This window comes from Thermobia domestica, chromosome 2 (assembly GCF_964235325.1).
Source record: "Thermobia domestica chromosome 2, izTheDome1.hap1.1, whole genome shotgun sequence".
In the NCBI taxonomy this organism is placed as follows: Eukaryota; Metazoa; Arthropoda; class Insecta; order Zygentoma; family Lepismatidae; genus Thermobia; species Thermobia domestica.
In genome coordinates, this window is record NC_137455.1 from 276,459,995 (window position 1) to 276,485,497 (window position 25,503).

The 25,503-nt window shown below is 34.0% G+C and overlaps 1 protein-coding gene across 3 annotated transcripts in view; it reads left to right on the forward strand.

Annotated features, from left to right (window-relative positions):
- The window catches only part of LOC145678508 (uncharacterized), a 382,498-nt gene that overhangs the window by 145,173 nt on the left and 211,822 nt on the right, over positions 1-25,503 (forward strand). The gene's annotated exons all lie outside the window — the stretch shown is intronic.

Below are 25,503 nucleotides of genomic sequence, written 5' to 3' on the forward strand. Positions count from 1 at the left end.
TATTATTAAATGCACGAAAGACATGCTACTGTTGTTTACTGCAGTCTACAAGATTTTTTCTTTTTTCTTCTTTTCTTTTTAATTATTTTTATTTTGTTTGATTTAGTTCCCAGCAAAGTATCCATGGCGACTGACATGTAGAAAATTACACGTTAGCCATCATTACAATAAATGTTGATTGCATAATATTGTAATATAACGAACCCCCCTTTTTTGCTTCACTCTCCATGTATATTTTTATTTCTCACAGAGGCGTGTGAGAACCATCAAAAAAAGAAACACCTGTAACAGTGAAAGTGTTTTTAGTTAGTTACAAGAGGCCTTTTTTTCTCTGTTCCACCCACAATCTGTATAATGACTGTCACAATAGTGACAAAACATTGGCCCCCTGAAGGATCAAGAAAAGATCTAAATTTGATGAGAATTGAGAGAAGAAACTCTCGCTTGTTAGAATGAATAACTTTCAGCGATGGGTTTTCTTAATGTTAGACGTCCGTCCGTCCTGAGAGGCTGTGTGACCTAACTCGTGACTGTGATGGGAGAGAATCGTGAATTGTAAGATCAGAAGAAGGGGTTAAGAATTGGGGTCTTAATCACGTTCTAGAATCGTAGCTATCAGGTAATTGCAGCTTCTCCAACGTTCATTCACGCTCGCCGCACCATCTGCTTCCCGATGTTGCCATAATCACTTTTTCCGTTTTCTTTCTTTCCATCTCATTTTTTTCTTAACCCTCCGGAAATTCCTCTAGTTTACATTTTTATATATATAAATGTACGTGATCTATGATACGTGATTGTTGGGTGTTCATTAAAGTTTATTTCTTGTTGATAGCTTCACATCCATCATTAAGTCTTTGCCGGAGTCAAATTCCAAACTTCAAATAGCCGAGTCGTTATATTGAGTATTTCCTATATTCGTAGTCTTGTGTTCGATCCTTGGTGAATATATGACACGAAACTGTAGCTCTCAGCTTATCGTAATATCAGTGTTGGGAACTGATATTAAATTTCAAAGTAATAATCGAGTCAAATTTAAATCTAATAAATTTCCCCTTGGTTTCACTGCTTGGTAAGACTGGTTCACACGTGGATGCGATTATTACTTATGGTACAATTATACTTTATATCAAGAAAAAAGCAAATTCTTTAATAATAAGGATTGTTGTCTAAGATATGAACAGAGATATCATTCAAATGCTTCGCCTTAGTCACTAGACATAATAATATGTTAAAAATGATAACATAATCAAATATTACTATTCAAATTTTGTAACAAATACTAATATACACTCGTACAACTTTGTTTTGTTTAGTTATAGTAAGCAATAAACTTGGTCATATCTCTGCATTCACAATGGAAATTAAAGTCACTTATCTGTTTGAACAATGTTAAGGGAATTCAGAATATCTGGTGCTACACTGTAAGATATTACCAGAAAATTAAATTACACAAAATATTTTGTTAGAAACTGTTTTACGTAATGGTGACTGAAAGAAAGCGTTTAGACCACTAATACTAAAATAATGGATCCTGTTTGTCAATGTCAGCGAAAAAATGCGGGGAAAGCTTTTTCGAAATTCAAATATTAAAAAAAAATGTGAATTTCAGAAACATAAATTATGTGTTAAAAGTTGTTCTTGTCCCCTACAAATTTCCCTTAATGTGTTGTACTAGTGTCTCCCGAAGCAAACATTCTCGTCCATGATGGAATCCCTACCAACTGCGTAATTGAAGAAGTTTCTTCCCGCAGGTGCAACGAATACAAAAAGAGAACAAACCGTGATGTCTTGCGGAGTATTCGTTGGTAGGGCAGGAATCATGTAACATCTTGTCACCAAAACACTTTCCTCGAAAAATACATTCTGAATAGTGTTATATAACACAGAGTCCATTTAGAGTTTTACGTGTTCCTAACTGGTCTAATTTATTACTAGCGTATGTTCTTTGCCATGATACATAAATGGTGTAACGGAAGCTTTACTTTCTATTAAATTTGGCTATCCTCAAATGAGTAGAGATTCTATGTTGAACTGTATTAATAAGTAAACAAGGATTCAATAAATGATATTATACATCGAAAGTGTAACATGAATTTGGTATCACTAAATTGAATTATATGCTTCCCCGTAGTATGTGGAAGTTTCGAAATAAATTAAAATCAGAGGATCCATTCTGATAGAGGTAATCCAAAAGATAAATTGGAGAAATTGTTATTAGTGTCTTTGATCTCGTACACGTAAACGGATGGTAAATAGAGGCGTAATATGAATACATTCAGAGCAATAGAGTTCAAATACTCTTTAGAAAAGGATGGAAAAATTAGACACTTTTTGGTATTACAGTTAATACTGTATGATAATACTTCATATGCAGGTAAGCTTTGTCAATGTGTGCAAGAGATCATAATAAAAGTAGGAATAAGGTCCAAGAGAAACATAGTACAAATATCGTAAAATGATAAAGCATTATGATAACATATAAATGACCTAACCACGAAACAAGTTCAGTTCAACAATACATGAGATTGATAATTGCAACATCTTAAGAAAATCCGAAAGGCGTTTATAATGAATTGTAATAAAGTAATAAACTGTTTTGAATGGAAAGAGCAACTATCATTCTCCTATTTCGTATTGTGGGTGGCTGATAATCTGCACATGTGCCTTCATAGTAAGGAAAATCAAATGGCAGTGAAACGCGTTTTGTACAAGTTCTAAGGGATAAATTTTGTGACTATGCTGTGCTGCAAAGAGTGTCATACATGCTTCTGAAAGAACTAATTAAACTGCACGAACATCCATATTAATGATACAATCTGTTTGATAAAACAATACCTGTGCAAGATGAAGAGTACTAATAACCCAGAAAGTATACCCGGGAAGGATATTGAACTCACCAGGGAGTCCTTAATACAGAACCTCCAACTACCCATGAAGTAAATTTTGAATTTTCCTTCCATTGAATTATGATGCACATTCCTGTGTCATAAGTCATTATAAAAGTATGGTTGGGAAATGTAAAAAAGAAAAAAACTTTTCACTTATATCGAACCATGCTTAACAACGTCGTAACTTTTGATTACTTTAGCAGTGGCAGACACAGAACTCTTGACTTTTCTTATATGTAAGGATGTCAGATAAATTTCAATCATTGTTTTGTCAATTCGGAAGAAGAAATCGTTCTTTACGTTCCTTGTATTGCATATAAATCATTTCAGTACTACACCTTATAATTATATGTAATTATGGGTGTAAATGTAATATACGAAAGCATTTTAAATCCGTAAACAACTTAATAAAAGTGAAATAACATTGAATAAAAATGTACACTGCTGATTTTCGTTTCGAAATATCATATTTATATGCAGTGCTGGACATATAATCTCTAAATAAGATTGCAAATTTCAACATTCTGTGTTGTATATTATTCTATAAATACCCAAAATGTAAATACTAGCAAACCGAAAATGATATTTACTGTTTTAATTCAATCTACAGACAAGAATATCATAACTTTTGAGTACTTTAGTGGTGCAAGCACAGAACTCTGACTTTCCTTACCCGTAAGGATAGATAAATTTCAACCATTGTTTTGCCATATCATGCCAAATTCCTGTGGATGCGTTTGTTCTTTTATTTCTTTTTTTCTTTTTCTCTTTTTGAAAGAATCAAACAGCACAGGGTGATTCCTTTATTACTAGACTATTATTTGATACCGCTATAGCCTAAAGTTCAATTTGGTGTTACTTGCAAATTCGAGATTTAACTGCATAGTTCTCATAGATACAAAGTGTAACCTTAAGTCCGCTTATGTCGATAGGAATTGAGAGAGGTGATCCTTTATATCGAACTGACAATTTTGAGATAAGCAACTTAGACGGAGCCAAATTAAGAGAATATCCAGGGTGTTCTAAAGATCTAGACCAGGCTATTTTAGTTAAAAGATTGTAAGTGCTAGAGATCTAATAAAACCACCGATGTGAAAGAGAAAGATGTTAGTTATGGGACAGATGCATACTCAATAACATCTGTTATATTGAAATCCATAATCTTGGAATCACTTCATTTTTTTAAAAGAGTTCGGTTTACCAAAAACTCCATTATATATTTACTTAGTATTCCCTCGGGGACCACAAACACTCAAGAACTACTTAATGGATCACCACCAATTTGGCCAAGACGCAGCTGATCAAAAATGAGGAATCAGTTCGTTGATGCCAAGATATGGATCAGTTCACCTCCATCGAGTTGATCCCAAGATATGGACAGTCAAAAATCGGTTCTCCAAATATTTCTATCAGGGTAATTATGAATATCATCTTTGTTTGATAAACTGCCCTCAATGCTGTTGAGATTAGTGGATTTGTATAATGCTCAAGATGCAAAATACTAATTTGTTCGAGGAATTCAATGCTAAATTGAAACTAGGTTAAATGACTTTTTACTCGACAAATCTAAAGACTTAAATATTTTTTTATTTTCAAATATTCATTCATGTTACTAAATTTTTTGAGTGAGGAATGGAAAAATTCAAACCTCAATTTATCCTGTGACGAAAAAAATCTTCACATAGTGTACACTGTAAAACTGCTACTTCTTTTGTTGTGGGAGCAGGATCGTGATATACATATTTTAGAGCCGTAATTTGCAAGGGAAATCAGTTTTGCAAAAATCTGTAACAAGTAACAGAACTACACAGAAAACTTGTTATCTGTGTTGGGTGGTGATGTTGAATTGAATGAAGTGTGGATAAATTTGTTTTTTCTGCTCATAAGCGTCATTGAACTTGTAGCTTATATTTGCTTTAACAAACCTCCAGGTCCTGTCTGTGAGGCCAATTAATATTTGAGCCACTTGTACTCGCCCCTCTTCCCTACTTCTCTATATTGAAAAGAAATTGTTTCAGACTATCGCAATTTTAACATATCTTGCCAGTGCTTGCAATAAGCTATGAATAACTGATATCAAAATATTAGGTTTTGATGAGCAATCCAATTTAAATTACTATAAATTATTATGTCATACAATTGCAAACTATTATAAAATAATTTTCTAGACGTGAAAACTAATTATTATCATAATTCACAGCATTTTTGTAAGTATAGGTGAAGTTAATAGCAAAAGTGAGATGATGCTTTTAGGAATTGAAATTAAATGAAATCTTTCCACGATTATGCCTGTTAGGCTAGGAGAGACAGATGATTAAGGCAAGTGAATGATGATGGGAGAATCGGTGGAATGAGAATGTGGGAAGAAGCGAGAGTATCAATAGAAAACCTATGAACACGATGTTGTTCACCATAAGCTTACTTGGCAGGGAATCGAACCAGGGACCCCCCACACCAGAGGTAAGCGCTTTACCACTGAGCCACCGTGACTTCCATCCCAACCTCAGTGCTTTTAGATTTTGAAAGATTGAGAAAAATGTGAAATATCGTTTGGCCATGAAGAGAGTTCTCAACGATCGAAAACAACTATATCTACAAAGAAAGTGAAAGGAAGTCGATCAGGGCTTATATTTGAAAGTGTATTCCGATAATCTTTTCCTGAAACTGAAGAAAAACCCTAGAGACACATCAATCAAGTTAACGGGCCGTGGTCTTTAAACTAGGAACCTCCCGACTATCAAGAAAAAAAAACGCCAACTTCTAACCTATGTCCGTTCGGTTTTGATTAACTTAGATTATAGCTATTTCCAACATGGAAGTCCAAATGAATCAAAGGCTTATTGAATATTTCTTCACCTACCACTTCCATAAATGAACAGAGTAGAAAACATCTATACCTAAAGGAATAATACTTGGTTTATAAAGTATAAAGTAAACTTATTAAGACTCAGCTTATTGATATTAACGCCGACTAAAGATAGTGTCAACTTCAGAATACTTCTTATCAAGGATAATGAATGAGTAATGTCTCATACCGGCATGTGAGGTCAGCTAAAACTGTGACAAAGTCATATTTATAATATGCTATTAAATCATAAACACCTCATCGCCTTGACTGAATAATTAACTCCCATAAGTATTAACAAGCTTAAATATTGTCACGTCCTTCAACAGAATACTTATAACACCTTTTTTTACAAACAAGGAAGATACTAGCAACCCGGAAGAAAGACGTGCTTAAACGTTTAGAAAAACCTGAAGTTGTTTTGAACATTCTTCTCAGTTATTTTGTAATGCAAGTCATTCTAACAGAAAATGATGTCACTTTTAGACAACTCTACTCATTATGTGTTATATGTATTTATAGTCTCAGAAACAACAAGTGATGCTTAGAATACCGGTAATATTTCAAGTATTGTTTACCACCAAAGAAAATAGTTTGCTTTCAAAAATTTGGAAACAGAACGTAAGGATTATCAAACTAAGATTTAATGTATATATGTGTGGTAATTCATACGTTTTTAATGTATGAAACACTTGGTCATATGTCGATATAAAGTTGTCATTTTACATTTCTAAAAATAAGGTTTCCTGAAGATCACCTGAACTACCGAAACTTTTCCATTACATTTCGTTGTGCCACCTGCTTTTCAGTGCTTCTTAGAACTCTCTTGTTTTTAATTTGAGATCTTATTTAACTTATTTTGAAAAAAAAGTGAAGAATTTTGAATGTTTCTTTCATCCAGTCTATTCATCCTTCAATTATACTTGCTATTTACACATCAATCTCAACCTACATTTATCCCTTGTTCTCTGTATATCAATCAACCTCAATCATTACCAACACCTCAGCTTCTCAAGCTTAGTCTTAGCTTTAGTCACCTGAGAAATATGATTCAGTTTTAGTGGTGAAAAATAAGTAGTACATATTAAGGTTTAACTATACAGTACATGCGCAATTCAAGCTATAGACTCACATTAACATGTAATTAAATCTATGTATACAATTACTACATGTATAAGTCAAGTGGGATACGAAAGGCCTACCTTTAACGATTTTGCCCATGGCGATTTATACCAATTCTTTTTCAAACTTTTAGAAAGAAATTCTCTCAGGAATCAAGCCAGTTTTTCATTTTGGCAGCAATGAATAAAACCGTGTAAGCCATAATCCTTTGGGTCTACGAATTCAATAATAGTTTTAAAAAACAACGAAAAAAAGCACATCAGTAAGTAGTATATCATTGAAGGCCTCACCACTTCAATCCGAACTATTTTCACTTAAAAAACAGAGAGAAAAGAATAATATAACTTAATGTTCATTTATAGAAAGTCAAAATATACTTCGCAAACAAAAAAAAAAAAAAAAATGTGTTTGAGATGAACTTCATTCTGATCTAAGTCTTGGTCTAAACATATCATTGGTTTGAAGGCGTATTCTTTGATAATGGGAATGTATCGATAATAATGATAATAATAATCCATTAAGTAGTATTTTCATGTACTAAGCAATTAAGCAGAGAAATTTTAGTATAAATTTTAAACTTTCCCAACATTTTGAAAAATGTTAAAAATTTAGGGTAGATTTGATGAGTATCGTTAACTATACGCTACCACAATAGTGCAGAGCATTGTGGCGTAATTGCATCTTTTCTCTGCTACAAGCCCTGAAGAGTAGCAGAATCATAACAAAAGTTTAATTTACACAAAACCAGTAGTCAAATTGAAAATGAATTACAACCGTTATATTTGTATGTATTGACCTAGGTATACTTCAATATAGTAGAGCTTTTTTCTCTGATATTTTGACAGTTGATATGATTTTTGGCATCTTAATTTACAAGTAATATGATCATTAGATCACTGCAAAAGTATGGTTACCAGACATCCTTTTTTTACGCGGATATGTCTTCTTTTTCGGGCCTGAAAGTGTCCAAAAGTGTTTTTTTTTTTTTTTTTTTTTTTTTTTAAGAAAAGGGGAAATTGGGAAATGTTCTTTTCTTTAGGATTACAGGCAACTGCTTCGGCTTCAAAGTCATCTAAGCTTAATAATGCAAATGAATATATTGTCATATTTCGTTTAGCGTTTATGTTTGGTTGGGGGGACTTCCTTCCATAATAATATTGAATCTGGACAACTTTATTTACAAATGTATACATAAATAACAGAAAATATGTTAATGTGACTCTAGTATGGAGTCGTCATACTACATATAATTATGGGAATTGTAATTTACAATACAAAATGTTTTTATGTTTAAATGAAAGATGACGAAATATTACATATATAAATTCCAGTTGAAAAATATACAGTAGGTGTTGACAATATATATAGTGGCGGATCCAGGATATGATAAAGGGAGGAGCTAAACTATAAACTATAGATTGCCGCTTTATCCAGTGTAAAGCAGGATTGAAGCCCATTTTATCCAATATATACCTGAGCGTCAAGGGTGGCTATAGCCCATATAGCCCTCCTTGGATCCGCGCCTATATATATCCCTCCTTGGATCAGTGCAGGAAACTTGTGCGCTCAAAAAAAACTTATTTGAAAAACGCTTATTGAAGAAACTACACCCTCCTTTGCCGACACGGTATATACACAGTATGTCAGTTCTGTAATCTAGTTTTTGTATAAAATTACACAAGCTATATTATAGGATTGATATCTACCGTACCTACAAGGAAGGGTATAGCGAGCATTTTTAACGTTCTGCAACTTGGCATATCATTTTTCCCTACGCGGTCCCTGATTCGATTCCCCTTGTAGTGGCTTGAGCTTTTAAGGCGTTTCGATGATTCGGACGCTACCTTAACCTGTAGGTCCACATATCATGTAGCCTCAGAGCCAAATGCGACACTGAACTCCAATCCGAACTTGGTATGTTTTTATATCTACAAAATCACACACTTCTTTATCTTCTGGTTGACGCTTAATGTATTGTCAAAAAGAAGCCGCTAGCAATTTGAATGAATCGTATAAATCAGAGGGAATTACATTACACGCTGTATCGATGTTAAGATCTAAACCATATTATGGGCTATGTCCAACAAATACAGTTATTTTATGTATGTGTTTCTCATAGTATTTATATAGTACATTTTCAATGGATCAGCTCATTTCTTCTGTTGTGTTCAATATACATAAACAAATTCAAACACAAATTCAAAATGCTTACGCTTGATTTATTATAGTAGCAGGTATTAATTCAATGACCTTGCCAGTTAACCTATGAAAAATTTATCACTCTCACAGAAATACTTTACGCAACGGATAACAACAATGGCTGTGAAATCTTTAATGAGAAATGAAAACTACACACCAGAAACGACAATTATACCACGCTAGTAGGAGGTTCTTGATAACTACCTTATTATTAGATGATGTCTCATACTTTTGTTTACACTCATAACGTTAATTAAGAAAATACATCTATGTACTGTTTTATCAATGAAAGTGCGTATTGCAGAGAATAATACATTGATAGTAATAGAACGCTTCATTTGTAAAATAAGTGATTATGCTAATTCATAGTCTTCTTCAAAAACGTTAGCACATGTTTTGTTTATGTGCAAAATACTTTCTTCTTGTTGTGTTGTATGTAAAGAATCAGTAAATAGGATATTGACAAGAACAAACCGAACTTGTATAGCATGAGAATATCTGTAGTTTAAAATATTTTCTTTCTATTTCTTTCTTTTTTACATTTTGTAGATGAGAAGTTTTGATTTGATTTAGTAGATTATAACTTCTTTTAAACACCGAGGCAATGTAAGATAGACTACTACTTAGAAGAAATCCTAACCTTTACTTGGATTTTTATTTGTTGCAAGTGTCTTCTTCGGATAAATAATCAAAGACCAAGCCACTTGGCCAGTAAGGGACGCCTTAAATATTGAAGAGAAGCATGACTTAAAGTGATTAAATCATACAAAACCGTGTGTTCTATAAATCAAGGTCGTACCCACGGAGAAGGCACAGTGGCTCAGCCTCACCTTTGGTATGTTGGGTTCTTGGTTCAATTATAGGTAATGTGTTTGTGATAGACAATATTGTGTTCGTGAGATTTCTTGGGATTGTTCCGTTTCCTTCCACTTTGCCATTTCACCAAGTCTTTCTTAACCATTTACTTTCATTAATCATTCGTCTTCATTAGCGTAAAAAGTATAATCGTGACACATTAATTTACAGATTTTCACTTTTGCCTAATTACTCGTTTCTAAATATGCTTTTAAAACTAACTCTATGGCTTATGGGACCCGGAGGTTCAATGCCGCGTTCACAAAAGCTCTCCACTGACTTCTATCCTTAGCTAACTGCATCCAGTTTCTACTTTGTATTCCTACTTCTAAGAGACCCATTTTAATATTGTCCTCCCATCTGCGCCTAGGTCTTCCTAATGATCGTTTACGCATGGACTTCCAGTTAAAACTTTGAAAGAGTTCCCACTTTCTTCCATTCTGGCTCCAAGACCTACTACCTGAGCCTCCTCGATTTAATGACCCTAACAATATTTGGTAAACGGTAGGAAATTATGTAGTTCCTCGTTATGATGTTTCTGCCATTCCCCTTCCCGTTTTTGTTGGGTCCAAATACTCGTCTCAGGATTTTATTCTCAAATACTGTCAGTCTACGTTCTTCCCTCAGAGGAAGCGATCATGTTTCGCAACCATACAGAACAGTAGGAATGATTCTTGTGTTGTATATTTTAAGCTTCAAATTACTCGACAGAATTCGCGACGACAAAAGATTTTGAACTGAATATTAACACAAATTGACTGTTTATAGACGACACTTAATTTCTTGGTTAACGATTTTACCTAAAGAAAAAAATAAATAAATAAAAATAAAAATATTTATTATTTTTTGTTTTTATTTTGAGGAAAGGGAGCTTTGAAGGGACAATAAATACACTCACTGTCCTCTGAATCTTCAAGCATAAACTTAGGAATTTGAAACAAAATATGTAAATAAGTGACGTATTCTACCTTTCGGCGTATATCCATGTTTCTCCTACAATAGGAAACTGCTGTTCTGAAAAATAGTCTTTGGTTCAGATGTTTCGAGGTGTAATTGATGCTTTTTTCTTTAAATGAAAAGGAATACTATGAGTCGAATAGTTCTGTTAGATTATTTCCTTTTATCATTTGACACAGTTCAAATTGTTAGTAGTGGAAAATATGTATGATACATATACAGCTATCAGTGAAAATATTTCACAAAAAGTTATTAGTCAAACAAATTTACAACAAATGCCAAATGAACCCACTTTATCCATACGAGTTGCACATAAAAGAGTAACGATATTCACCATTTAAGACAATACTTTAAGGACGTAGAAGGCGAAGAAGAGTGTTTATTTTCTGTTTTTGTTCCCTAAACCTTCATTAAATATTGAAATGAAGGTGCTTGTTGACTTTGTAAAGAGAGTTTCCCACGCCATTTGTCTGATGCTTCATGCAGGAAGTGCCTGAATGCTTCCCATTTCAACTTTCATCGGCACTTGAGATCTTCGTTTCTTTAGATGGAAATTTTTGTGCCAAATGTGTTGGCTTTGAGGGGAGGAGCGGAGAAGGTAAAGAGCTAAATGAGGCGATTTGGCCAAGAGAAAACACTTTCTCCTCAGCTTCACCCATTGAATACGCCTTCACTCACTTCCCCATTGTTTCTTTTGGGTTGCAAATGGAAGTGGCTGTAAGTCACAAACAACAAGCGTGTTGCAATTTGCGAAATCGTGTGCTGTACTAGTTTTACGAACTGCTGACTTTTCTTTTAAGGTTTTAAACAACCACTTGCAGTATATAGTACTAGCATGTATACAGTACTAGCATTAGTTACCTAGGAGTATAGTACCAGAGCTTTTCTGGATTAAAATAAGAAAAATGATAATAGCATATATTCCATTAGTCAGTCACTTTTTACTATTACTGAGGCGCTCTGTGATATCGATCATTTGGATATATTTCCTCCTCCCCCAAGTTGCGGAAATGAATTTGGATTTAAACGGGATCAGAAGTCTCATTGTTTGTCTCATATATATACAGGACCGGATTCAGGATTGTCTGAGGGGGTGCACAAATAACTACCAAAATAACCAATCACACTGAAACTCTTCAGATTGACATGTGACAATATTATTTACCCCTGATAACACTGATGCATTGCACGGAACAAAGTATTTTACAAAAGGTCACAAGTGTTATGCAGGAAAAAAAATGTTCTTCTCTCCTCCTTGCTTCTGTTTTCTTCCCTACTTGAGAAATGTTATATTGTTTTGCTTGGTGAATCCCTTTCCTTCAACCTTCAGAAAATCGACTTAAACTATTGCTTTTGCAAAGCTCTGCTTTAACCCCCAAACGGAATCATGATGGCAGAAACTTTCGGGAAGTATTGTTATTTTCACTGCTAGCTTCTCATTTTAGATAGTGTATATTTACAACGAAGGGAGTGCACGTGCAATTTTGCACCCCCTAAATCCGGCTGTATATATTATTTACAGAATGTTTCTAAACAACACCGACAACGTTTGAAAGGTGATTCCTGACACCAAGATAAGGCGAAAAGTATTGACCAACTTGGGTGCAGTAGTGCTTCCTTTCGGAGTTATAGGCTGCCGAAAACATGAAAAAAATGAACTTTAAAGGTCTATAGTTCCAATACTACGGGACCTACCGTAGTCGGGTCAAGACATTATTTAGGAAGTAGTATGTGCCTATCCAAATATCCATGTTTCAGAATCCTACGGTACTCAAAGGACAATTTTTCTGGAGAGAGTTTAGCTACGGGCTTATCATTTGAAGTAGTCACCAACTATCTCCATCAAAATAGTCGTATGAGTACCGAAACATGGATATTTGGATAAGGTACATACTAGTTTCTAAATAAAATCTTGACCCGACTACGGTAGGTCTCATAGTGTTTGAACTATGGACCTTTAAAGTTCAGTTTTTCATTTTTTCGGCAACCTATAACTTCGAAAGGAAGCGTTTGTGCACCGAAGTTGATCTATACTTTCCGTCTCATCTTGGTGTCAGGAATCACCTCCCAAAGTTGTCGGTGTTGTTTAGAAACAATATATATATATATATATATACCTCCCACTCCCCTAAGTTGAACCGTTAAAGAGAAACGATAGAAACCATCTCGTAGTTCAAGAGATATTAAGTCGCAAACATACTCACTTTCATTTTTAATCATATAGATTCGTTATTTGAGACGAACTATTACTTAAAGTTGAATCCGAACCATTACAGGTAGTTTTTGTCTGAAGCAAATATCATTCGCCGCAAATATCAGACTCTGCCCCGAGATCACTCGTACAAGTACCAGAGTGTTAGCCACTTAGCCAAACCTTATACTGTTAATATTTTCAAGGATACAGATAAGGAGGACAAAATTGAAAAATACCGGAATTCCATATTCGGTATCACATCTTTTGTGTGGCTATTTACTCTATAATTAATACAGGGTGATTTAAAAAAAAACTCTCAGATTTCATTTGGGTCTAGAATTTTTAACTGAAGCCCTATTTTCATGCAGTTTGTGGCAAATAATCAAGGAAGGATGGGAAATTTATGGAACTACAGCGTGTCCCAAAAGTAGGTACAGTCCCGTACTGACCGGCTCAAACATTTTATATAATTTTCTTATTGTTATCCATTCAGGAAGTGACTTAGTTTCTTTATTATTTGTTCTTAATCTCTCTTCACTCATACCTTAAGATTGGAATCGACAGAAGCAAATTAACTAATTATCTTAATAAACTAAAATGTAATACTTTGTAGGACTGTCTTCCTACTTTTGGGCCACCATGTATGTTTACTAGTTTAAATTCATACGGGATAATATGTCACGCCTCAAGAAAAACAACAAATATTTGCCAGTGTACCTTACAATTGGAATGAGATGGTGTGTGGCGTGGAGAATTGACTTTTTTTCGTTAGATGGCAACCTCGCCAAAGTCAATAAGAAACAGGAAACTGGGCAGTTGTATTGGGAATTGTGCTGTACAGTTCTGTGCTACTGTGTGAGTATGATCAGGACACAGTGAGAATAGTGTACTCTTTGGAGCAATATGAGATTATCGTTAAACGTTTTTGGAGAAAGGAATCTATTGTTGTTATTCAAAGGGCATTTAGAAACAAATTTGCTTCACGTTCTGCCCCAGACAGAAACATAATCTGGTCGCTAGCGAATAGATTGTGGAAAACAGGATCGCTTCTGAGCGAGACAGGGAAGCATCGGATCTCGGAGACGGGTATTGTGGAAGATGTCAGTTTTCGACTCCTTAGGTCGCCGAAGAAATTTTTCCATCGTTTGTGTCAAGAAACTGGCTATAGTTATTCAAATGTGATTTATGGGTGTTACCACTAACATTTAATTTGTATTCTCATAAACACTTAATTTAGTATTCTGCAATTTTGCTTCAAAAATCCAAAACCTTACTCCAATTGTAAGGTACACTAGCGGATATTTCCTGTTTTTCTTGAAGCGTGGTCGATATTATCCCGAATGAATTTACAACAGTAAACATAGTCAAATAAATTTCCAATTCTTCCTTGATCATTTGCCACAAATTGTATCAAAATGGGACTTCAGTTAAAAATTCAAGACTCAAATGAAATCCGTGAGTTTTTTTTTTAAATCACCCTGTAGTTTATTTACTTTTTATTAACCCCTCTTAGAACCGTCTGTGATAGTAGCATTTGTAGTTTATTGTCGTGACTTCAGTCCCCAGACCATCCATCACAATTATACATTTTTTCCCAGTATTCTTCCTTAGTTATAGAGAAAAATATTGTTTCAATTTTGTCGTATGTTGCCTTTTGTTCAACAGGTAACTCAAATATATGTTCCGTTGTATCATGCTATATTTCTTGCAAGAATCAGCAATACTCTTTTCATTATTAATGATGCGTATGCAACAAAACTGCTTCTAAAACGCCATACATGTTTTCTTATAAAACACTTGCATAAATGATTACATTTTAATACACTTTTATAGAAAATCTTCCAAAAAATTCAGAAATTAGTTTTTTTTTTCTTTCGAGACAATGGAATTCTGACAACCTTAACTTACTCTGATCTTCCGTAGCTACAGATCAATATGAATTTTAAAACAAATAAGAATTTGCTTGACAATTGGCAGAATTTGTCTTCATTATTGTTAGATATGGGACAAAGGCAATGTTCGGCTCAACAATATTATGAATTTTCAATATTTTTTTATTTCCATGTGTCTCGAGAAGATCTTACGTTGTAACTGATATAAATATAAGCAATATTGTTAACCCTAATAGAAATGGAACATAGTTATGTTAGAAAGTATACTTAAGTAAACTGTCATTGTGATTGAACGTGGTAATCACAGTTTGAGCTAACAACAGACGTGAGTAAAGCACACTGTATCTGTTATTTTATTTTATTTTATTTGCGGCTTTATTTAGAGACAGAAGTTGCTTTAGTGATCAGGCTCAACTGTTCGTCCAATGTATTTTTCTCGTTTTAAATAATACAAAATCAATTCTAACATCATAATTATGATCACATAATGCAACAATAAATTGAAGCAAAATTTACAAGTAGGGTCAGATGTCATTCATAAGATCATAAATTAAAATGTCTCATTTCTCAACAACACTATAAATTCTTTATTCCCATATACTTTGTAATAAATAGTTACATAGCTACTAGATGCTATGTGGCTAATAGTTACTTCCCAAAAGTTTTCCTTGCGAAACAAGTTGAGATACACTTACAGTAGTATTAACATAAGCTTCTATTCCATGCGAGGGTAGTTTTTCTTGAGATTCTTTCTTTTTCTCCTACATTCTCATTACACCAATTCTTTCATAAACATTCATTTCAATTAATTATTCATTTCCTTTAGCCTAAGGGTATAATTATAGCACTTAAAAAATAGAAATTTCCTTAAAGAAAGCTTTGATTTTATAAAATTAAAGTGAAAATGTAACAAATAAACTGTAAGATGTATTTTACCAGAACAAAATATTACAGCAGCATATAATAAAATTTCCTTCGTAATATACCCAAAGTAATAATGGTTTTACTTCTTATGAGGACAAAATCATCGTTGATGACTGGAACATATATTTCATGATCTTCGACAATAATCTGTGACACCATAGATCAATCTTGCGTCCAACTCAAATTGTATTTATTATTTTTTTTCATGCTATAGATATAATTTCTATTCGAAGCAAAACAATTTTTTATGTATTGACGGTTATTTTCCTGTAAACAAAAATCTCTAGCGTCATTGTTGTGTATTTTTAAATTGGTAGTCGTTGTCATCTTGTTGAGTAAACATTTACTTAATTGTTGTGAACTTTCCTTGAGCTTGTTTTGTTTACCTTTGCTTCCTTGTTTCTCCTCAGATACAATGATCTTTCCTAAACCCTTTGTTCTCTAATTAGATGCAATCATTTAACCTACGCATACTTCTAGCTTCTCACTGCCATGGAGAAGTTGAAGAAAAAAGCTTTATATTGCATAAATCATTCTATACGACAAATTGGCTCTGAATCTCATCTAATAAATGGATAAAAACAAAACTAAATGTGTTTCTAAGAAAATATGGTGCTAAGAAAAAATACAAATTGGGCAAATCAATATTTTTTTTTAATTATTATTATTATTATTGTACGGTGCACAACTAAACAAAGACAAGATAAGAGTTTGCATAGTTGTAGCGTTCAATGTTACACAAAAATTTCAAAATTGTGCAAATGAAATTGTCGCTTTTTTGCATTTTTCATTGCGTAAGGTATATTCTATGATCTGTCTGCAAATATTAGCTTATAATTAAATAAGAACAATATCCTATTATAGAACAAATATTAAACTCTCTAAAAGTATTAGATAGGTTATCGTTAAAACTGGAGCAAATAGTAAACTGTAATACGTATGTTAGTATATTTATCTATATCTATCTATATAACGCTTTCACTTACCCATAGATTGTATTGATTTTCGATGTTCACAAGTGCGTAACTATTGCAAAGGGTATAAAATATAATTTTTGAACAAAAAAAAATTGAATTTATACATCTGCCGAAGAATTAAAAAATATTGGGGGTTTAAAAATAAGGATTGTTATTCCGCTATTGACGAAACACTATTTATATTTCTACATATCATAATATATATATATATATATATATATATATATATATATATATTAGAATTCTTTAATTTCCTTCATTCTCTGGGAAAAAATACTTTGACAATACTTGTATATTAAAGCCACCTCAACATCTCCGAATTTTACTCTTTTGCCTTACAATGTTCCAATTCTTTGATGTAGCGCTCAATTACGACATTCTAAAAGTTTAAAAGTTTTACTTTTTTAATTTTTTTTATCATTTTTAAGAGATGAGAGCAAACAAATTTCATGAGATTAGAAAAAATGCATAAATATTTTTTTAAATGCAAATCAAGTTTAGACACAATTAAACATGGAGAATATTTTCATAGTCAAGGTCCATGAAGCTTTTTTTTTTTTTTTTTTAACATTGCAAGTTGTTCTTGAATGTAGTGTGAAAAGTACTGGTAGCCTTATTCTAGCTAGAACAAGTTGTTTTACTTGATTTTTTCCAAAAGATATTAACCGCGTGTATGTTTGAGTAATCTAAGTCATTCAGGTGACGATTGCAAGATTTGTTAGTCATAGGTTTGAACCAGGCCGGTAGCCAGCCCAAAAATGTAGAGGGGGGGCGGTAGAAGTTAGGGGGCCCGATCCAACCATATTATAGTTCATTTTCAAGCATATTGTGAAAACTTTAGGGGGCCAGTAAAAATTTAGGGGGTCCGGCCTCCCTAGACCCCCGTGGATACGGTCCTGTTTCGAACCCTTCTCAGAGCAAGCGTATTATGCATTATTCTTTTGGTACTCATTCCATTATCATCGTTTATTTCTAATAATATTGTTTAGCCTAAACAGTACACGTGTGGGACGTAAAACTCAGAAACAAATAAAAAATAAAGGAGTTCAATACTTATTTCTTTATTTTTTCTTACTTCTCAAATATACTACGTATTTCCATTTATAAAGATATTTTAGTACTGTTTTAAATCTTGCTCTGATTAACATTAGGCCACATCCGAGCGTCCATTGCCCGTTTAGCTCTTGAAACACCGGAGACGTAACCTGTTCTGCAGGAGTTGGAATTATATCCCTTCCCCCAACCACCTCTCTTGTAAGTTTATTACAACAAAAGGATTTGCTTTACATTTGGCGGAAGTATTTGACATGGTCACCGGAAGACAGTTATGTAGAACATTTTGCGTTGACAAGCTGTCGCTTCGGTTGCGGAGTAGCAAGAAGTATTAAGAACTTTACTACGCTTTAGATATTTATTTTTATATGAAACAAAACTCGTTGCCGGAAGTGTAAAGGGCAAGAAAACAATCTTTGTACTCTGAGGCCACGCTTTAAGAAAGAATTCAAAAAATTGTTTTGTTATAAAATGATAATAAAAAAATCACAGCGAGCTGTTATAATCTGTAGCACAAGACAAGTCTTTTTGCAATGCTTCGATGAATCGGTAGTGTTCCGTCTTCTACAATCATACAGAACTTATCCTGTTGAATTCTGGCTTCATTAAACCGTAGGAAAACTTATTGTATGGTGTCTGCCCTTTGAAAAAAAAGCCTTACTTCGACTTTCTCCGTTCCACAACAAAACAAAAGGAAAAAGGAAAATATGTATCATTAAGAAATGCAATTATTTGCTATTTGGCAAAAATCTAAGAACTTTCTAATATGCCGAATCGTGTATATACTTCCTTTACTTTTACAAAAGTTTGCTTTGTAATACAGAGGGACAACTGCATAAAAATTAGAACAAAGATACATTCATCTAGCTGCATCCACGCGCTCTGCTGAGCAAAAATGAAGTTTAGTTAGACTATCAAAGATTTTTATTCGCTCGTCCAGTGATTTAATATTTGTCTTTGCAAACGAAAGCCTAATAGAAAGCTCTAACTAGTTACTCAAAAGGAATGAAAAAAAAATGATGGTGTTCATTGCACGTAGATAGTGGCAGTAGGAGTTAATCATTTATAATAATAATAATAATAATAATAATAATAATAATAATAATAATAATAATAATAATAATAATAATAATAATAATAATAATAAAATAATAATAATAATAATACATTTGAAGTACTTTCTCGCGGTGTTATGGTTAGCGTACGCGGCTTCAGTTGCGGGATTCCCGAGCTCGATTCAAGGTGGGAACATATGTGGTTCGGATACCACGTTAAACTCTTGGTCCACATCTCATAGACTCGGTGTTGCTAGATTTCAAAGGTACGCTAGATTTCAAATCAAAGAACTAATACCTTTTAAAAAAAAACTGGAGCAGCGATGAAAATTTCAATTGTTCGAATCACATGAGCCACTTTCCTTTGAAATTCAGTGAATACTTAGATCGTCAATTAATCTCAGGCGATAATGATTCGATAACCGAAGTAATACATTTTTAAAAATTAATGGTCTGTAGTGTACTATCACAGCAAAAATATATCTGTTCAGGACTGTTTGTTTGATGACGTCACAAACCACTGTTCTATTTTATGTGAATCAAATAAGCACTCGCTGTGTCTCCATTTATTTAGGAGTATCATATAATTCTTACTCTTACCGCGACAGCATTGGCGGCCTTAGCCTTGCGGAACCCCGCGGAGCTATGACAATATTAGAGAGAGTTGCTTAACACAAGCAAAATCTCTTGTACCGGTACAATCAAGAATAATGGAGTAGTACAGTATTACTACAAGACTCCGAACGTTCCAGAATTTGGAACACGAACAAACAATTAAAACAAAATTTGCCTTAGAATACGAATTCTGCTTTAGAATCCGAACGCCCAGCACGTATTTCGTCTGTATTTTCGTTTGTAAAAATCACTCTATTCTGAATTATTGTCATATTGCTTCAAAGATAATTCTTTTCTATACTTAACATGTCGTGTTTATAGAATAAACAGTTTGGTTAGTTGGTTTGAAGTTTTATGTTCCTTTCAGCACCGACCCTCTTGAAAGTAGAACTGTAGCTTAATGTGGAATCCGATCAACACGAAATCCCAGCAGGAATCAAACACAGTTTCCGCGCTACCACACAACTACGAAAGAGTTCTGTAAGACAAGTGAAACCATCAGAAACGATTATGGCAATAGTAGTCAATATAACATCATGTTATACAAATATCGCTTCCTTAGCAACCATAACTCGTACTCAAGGAGAGATCTGCAAGGGCCTGAATTTTTAGCCGGGCCCGGCTCGGCCTGTGAATTGACAATGTGAGGCCTGACCCCGAGTCCGAAATATGTTTTAGCATTTAGGCCCGAGTCCGGCCCGAGCTCGTGTGATAATCCAGAGTTTAAGACACTCAACTATGCAAGTTACACGCTATGAAAAGTTGAGAAAGAAATGCACCAAGATTTTGCCAATAATATTACTCAAGATGCACACTGTACAAATCCTTTACTTATTACATAAACTTGCTATTATTTTGACATAATTCCCCCAGTCGGTTGGTAACACTTCTTTCTTAATCTTCTATCATTTCTCCTAGCAGCTGAATGCTATAACTAAATTTTGAAGCTTCCTCAGAATTAAAAAGCGTGTATTGATGAGTCAGAAAGCATTTTTTTAAGGTCATTGATCTATAGAGATATTACAGAATGTATTAAAGTGCCACATAACTCACTAATACGTATACCGAACATTTAGATGGACGGGATAATGGGAGTATTTTATTCATGGTGCATGTGTTGAGATCCTTCAGGTAGGCTACTTACAGAATTGGTTTGACTATTCGGGATTTTCTTAGCTTCAGAATTTTATTGAATACCACGAATCTATTTTCCATAGATATTTTTTTTTTTTTTAATTAGAGACATTATTATGAAGCGCGGAGCTCTTCTAGGCGCTGGGTCTCGGGCGGTTGCCTGGTTTTCTCTATGTAAGGCCCCCACTGCACGACGGAGCTACAAGTGGTAGAATGTTCCCGCCATCTCTACATCTATATACAGATTTGTCGTAGGTACTTGAAAAACAGCAAGGTCGTTTAAAGTAATGTTGATAGTGCCACCAGTGTCAATCTCAGCTAGTACAAGAGTATTTATCAGATTCTGTAATTGATATCATTGTAACAGTTTAATACCAGTAAGTTGAAAGAATAAGATTAACAAGATTAAATTATTTTGAAATACACTTTATTCAGGGATAAAAGTGGATCTGAAAAGGTAGGGGGACGTTAAGTAGCGACATGATGTCACGCCATCCCCCTGAATATCTTTGCCTATTGTAATTATTTAGGAATTGGGGGGACGCCATACATATTTTTCGGAGGTTGGGGATGGCGTCCTCCCACGTTACCCCTCACTTTTACCTATGACTTTATTCAAAAGTTTCCTATTTTAATTAAGATAAAATTGAAGTCATACGTATTTCAACTACGGGATTTGAGCTTTATATTTGTTGAAAAATTAGGTTTTCTACAGAAATAACACTTACTAATGCGATAGGGTTCCTTCAGGCGCCAGGAATTCTCCTCTTTTAGTACGTATGGCTATTGGTGATAACCCTGGGAATGGGAGCCGTAAGGCATCAGGGGCTTGTCCCTGTTTATATAATTACACGTTTATATAAAGCTGAATCACATTATGGTGCCATGGATATTGTACGTTATAGTTGTGCAATCATTCATTCAAATGCTAGTGTATAAACATCAAAGGCTCAAAAATCTTAATTTATTGATTGTGAGTGATTTAGAAAAAGAATATAAATATACCAATATGTGCAACACTATATTGGTTTATTCCTTATTAAGATCACGCTAGTGCACTTTATAAGATTGAAATGTTAGTAAGTATGTTATCTTACACGATTCAAACATTTTGTTGCTTGCAATAGATAGCTAGAACAATTAAATAATCAATTCGATAATACCTTCACGGGTAACGACGACTTTAACGATGGTTATCCATTTCCCATTCATCCATAAATATGTGTCTCGCGTACAGCAAACATACAAACCTGGAATTTTTTAAGAGTTACGGGTTGCATAGCATCTAGGCGAAATATTTAAATGTTCTTAATTCTTATTATAAACGCTAGTTCAATCTTCAGAAATGTGTATTTCGCATGATCTTCTGTACTGTCTTTAGCAGAGTGTATCATCATCTTAATATTTCAGTATTGCTAAGAGTAACATTATAGTACGTATTTCTTCATACAAAACTCGAAGCATTTTCATATATCATGCAGATTAATGCACCGGATATTGGAAGTCAGGGGTATTTTCATTCTATAAATGGAACTATACATTAGCAATGATACTCTATTGATTTTCCATTACTACGAAATACTTTACTTTAATATATCATACACTTCGGCTCAAGAATAACAAAGTTTTTTGCGAACACATACGAACAGCAACAAAACACTTCAAGGCTTGACATCCAACGTTAAAGCTCAATGTCCCAGAGTACATGGGAATTGCAGGATAAAATAAAAGTTGATAGGTTTGTCGCCCACCAGAAAAGAGTCACAAGCGGATGTTGTTTGCGATGAACCCAAAGGCCAAACATACTGGCCAAATCTCTTCAACTGTTATTATACTTTGTCTAGACATCAATTGTCCACCTACATCGCTACATCCAATTGCGGTCCCTTTAGGCGGTCAATGGCAACTCCCATAAAATAGGATACATTTTACCTTATTTGAGACCTATAAAGCAAGAGATAAATATGGTGAACACACAGAACAGGCTTTTATATTCGACGATTGATTCAGTGGGATAATGAAAACAAGTTACACCTTAGTTAGAAAAGGCATGTAAAAAAAATACGTTATAAATCAAGATGATTTGTTTTTAGAGTTTTTAGCCTTCAACATTGCACCGTCTTCGAGTGAGATTTATATAAGCCACAAGTAGTCCTCCGTAGAATGTAGAGTATCTTCTCCAGTCATCAAGAAAAGTATATAACATTTATTATCTTTAAATTTCTATGTACATAACATGGTAATTTCTTTTGACCACGATAGTACAAAGCCTTTCCTAAAGTATGCCTCTTGTGTATTAGAATAAGTCGAAAGGAATTTTGCGTTATAACGTATTATTATTATTGACGACTCATTGCTTAGATTGGAACTGTAAATTTCACTGTAATATAATTATTCTTCATCAGTTTTGAGGATTATGAGTATGGGTACCAGTAATTTTATATTTCAGAGTTGGCAACCCTATACCTAAAGGATGTATTCAAAATAGGCTCAAGTGATTTCCTCGCCATATAAGATTTCCTAGTCTATATGCCCATCTCCGATCGCTTACACAATCGGTTTACTACAAGGATTTTAATCCGAACATTAACATTTATCTATTAGCATATTGTAGTTTTTAATTCTACACTCTTCGTTTTAAATTGCTCACATATTCACATCCCAAGACAATGTTTTTCACTATTTTTCAATGTTGGTACACTAACCATGTAGTTTAAAATCATACGACACACCTATAAAACTGTATTTAATTGCATAGCTAATGTTAAGTTACTTTATGCTTTTTGGTTATAAGAAACGTTGCCTACGGAGCTGCAACAGCCTGACTATCAACTAACGATTAATATTTATTATTACAGTTTTGAAATATATAAATAATGGACTTACCCGTTATTATTTCAATATCTAACTTTCTCCCGGTACACAACTGTCCCATCCGGTCAGACACACAATTTGAAAATGGAAGAACTCAAGCAGTTATGCAAAACTGAATGTCATTGTTTAAAGATTTCAGGTCTTAGCTCCCGGAGTAACCATACTCCAGTTTCACTCCAGGTGTGTGTGTTGTGCTTTATTTCTTCGTAAGCATTTGCAGGATCTGAACCAAATTTGATGGGTAAATAGCCCATAGTCTAGGGAATAAAAAATACGATATCTGGTGGCTGGGCTTAGCCAGGGACAGACTCGGTTCACCTTTCATGTGGAACTTTATTTCTTGGTTACTGCTGGCCATATCTTTACGAAATTTGGTAGGTAAAGGAGCCTATAAACGCCGCTATATTTCGTGGCCGAGCTCAGACAGGGACTAGGCCGAGACGTGGCTTGCTCGGCTCAAAAACAGGGGCTAGGTTCTGAGTTCGTGTCACCTTGGCTTGTTTTCGTTTAGAAACTATAAAATTATGTAGATACGTAATTGTGGGAATGAAATGAGGGTAAGTTTTATTTTTAACTCAAACTACAAATTATCCTAATTTTCTCCCATTGATTTTATATAGCTGGGAGTCTTGATAAGAGATTACTTCTTTTGGAAGCCGTACTCTACTGTTTACAGATCAATAAATTCTTTGTCAAAATGTATCACGAATCATAACTCAACATACAGCATAAGAGAAGGAATTCATCATCTGAAATCGTGCAATGAGGATAATCAATATTTTCAAGGAACAGTTTTATAATCGACTTCTCAATGACTTTCCTAATTCTTAGTATGCAGACATTGGAGCTTAAGAATCTTCTTCCTAGAATTATATCCAATGGTAGTAAACTTGTTATAATTAATTTCCAGAGAAGTTTTGTGGAAGAAATCTTTTCACGGTTGGCTGAGTTGTTGAGTTCTGGATTCAGTCTTATCCTTCCGCTTGTTCCTTGAGATTGATAAAATGTTTGCACATCGCGTGATGAGGCTTTGGTTTCCAGTACACGCTTTGTGCAACATCATTTATTTTCCGAGAAACATTTGCGTTGTATAAAATTTATAAAAATAAGAATTAAAACCACGTTCCTGAAGAGTTGTCAGTAGTTTGGGTCACTGTAGGGATCAACCGGCTCTGAATGCTTGTAATTCAGCTTGTGTTGGTGTTGGTAAGCAGTTGCTAGTCTTTGTAAGGCAAACTCTCTTGTAGTCCAACATTTCCGCTTTACATATTACTTTTCCTACTAAAGGAAAGTTGAACCTAACGGTTGTCTACCGTGTATTAGTGCGTATGAGTGTGTATGTGAATGATTAACACTCGGTTGGATCCAAAACTAGATTGGACATTTACACGTTGCGTGTTGTGCGTAGGATTAAAATAAATTTAAAAAATAAATGACATAAACAATAACTTGTTTCCAAATATTTCCTTCAAAGTTGACCTGCCATTAATACCCGCTCTACAAGTGAGTCAAATAGCAGCTACTTCTGTAACTGAAAATGTCTTATTTTCTTTCTTAAGCGAGTATGTCAATTAAATGAAAAATTGAATTTCAAAGGAAGAAAAATTCATTCGTGAGGCTTTCAAAAAAGTTTTGGAACTCTTTAGTAGTCATTCCATCCCGTTGTAGCCCTTGGCACAAAAGGAGAATTGTATTCCTTGTACATTTTTTTTTCCTCGAAGGAGACACTAATCAAAATCACTTCAACTAGATCAGCGGTTTTTTAAATATCCTGTTAGCCACACATACCAAGTAATTCCACTAAACATTTTTTTACTATCCTTGACGAATTGGATTTTCGCGGAGTTTGAAAATTTTGCCTGTAGTATATGTACATGCCGTAAGCAATGAGGACTGCTACGGTAAATTTAATTATGTAC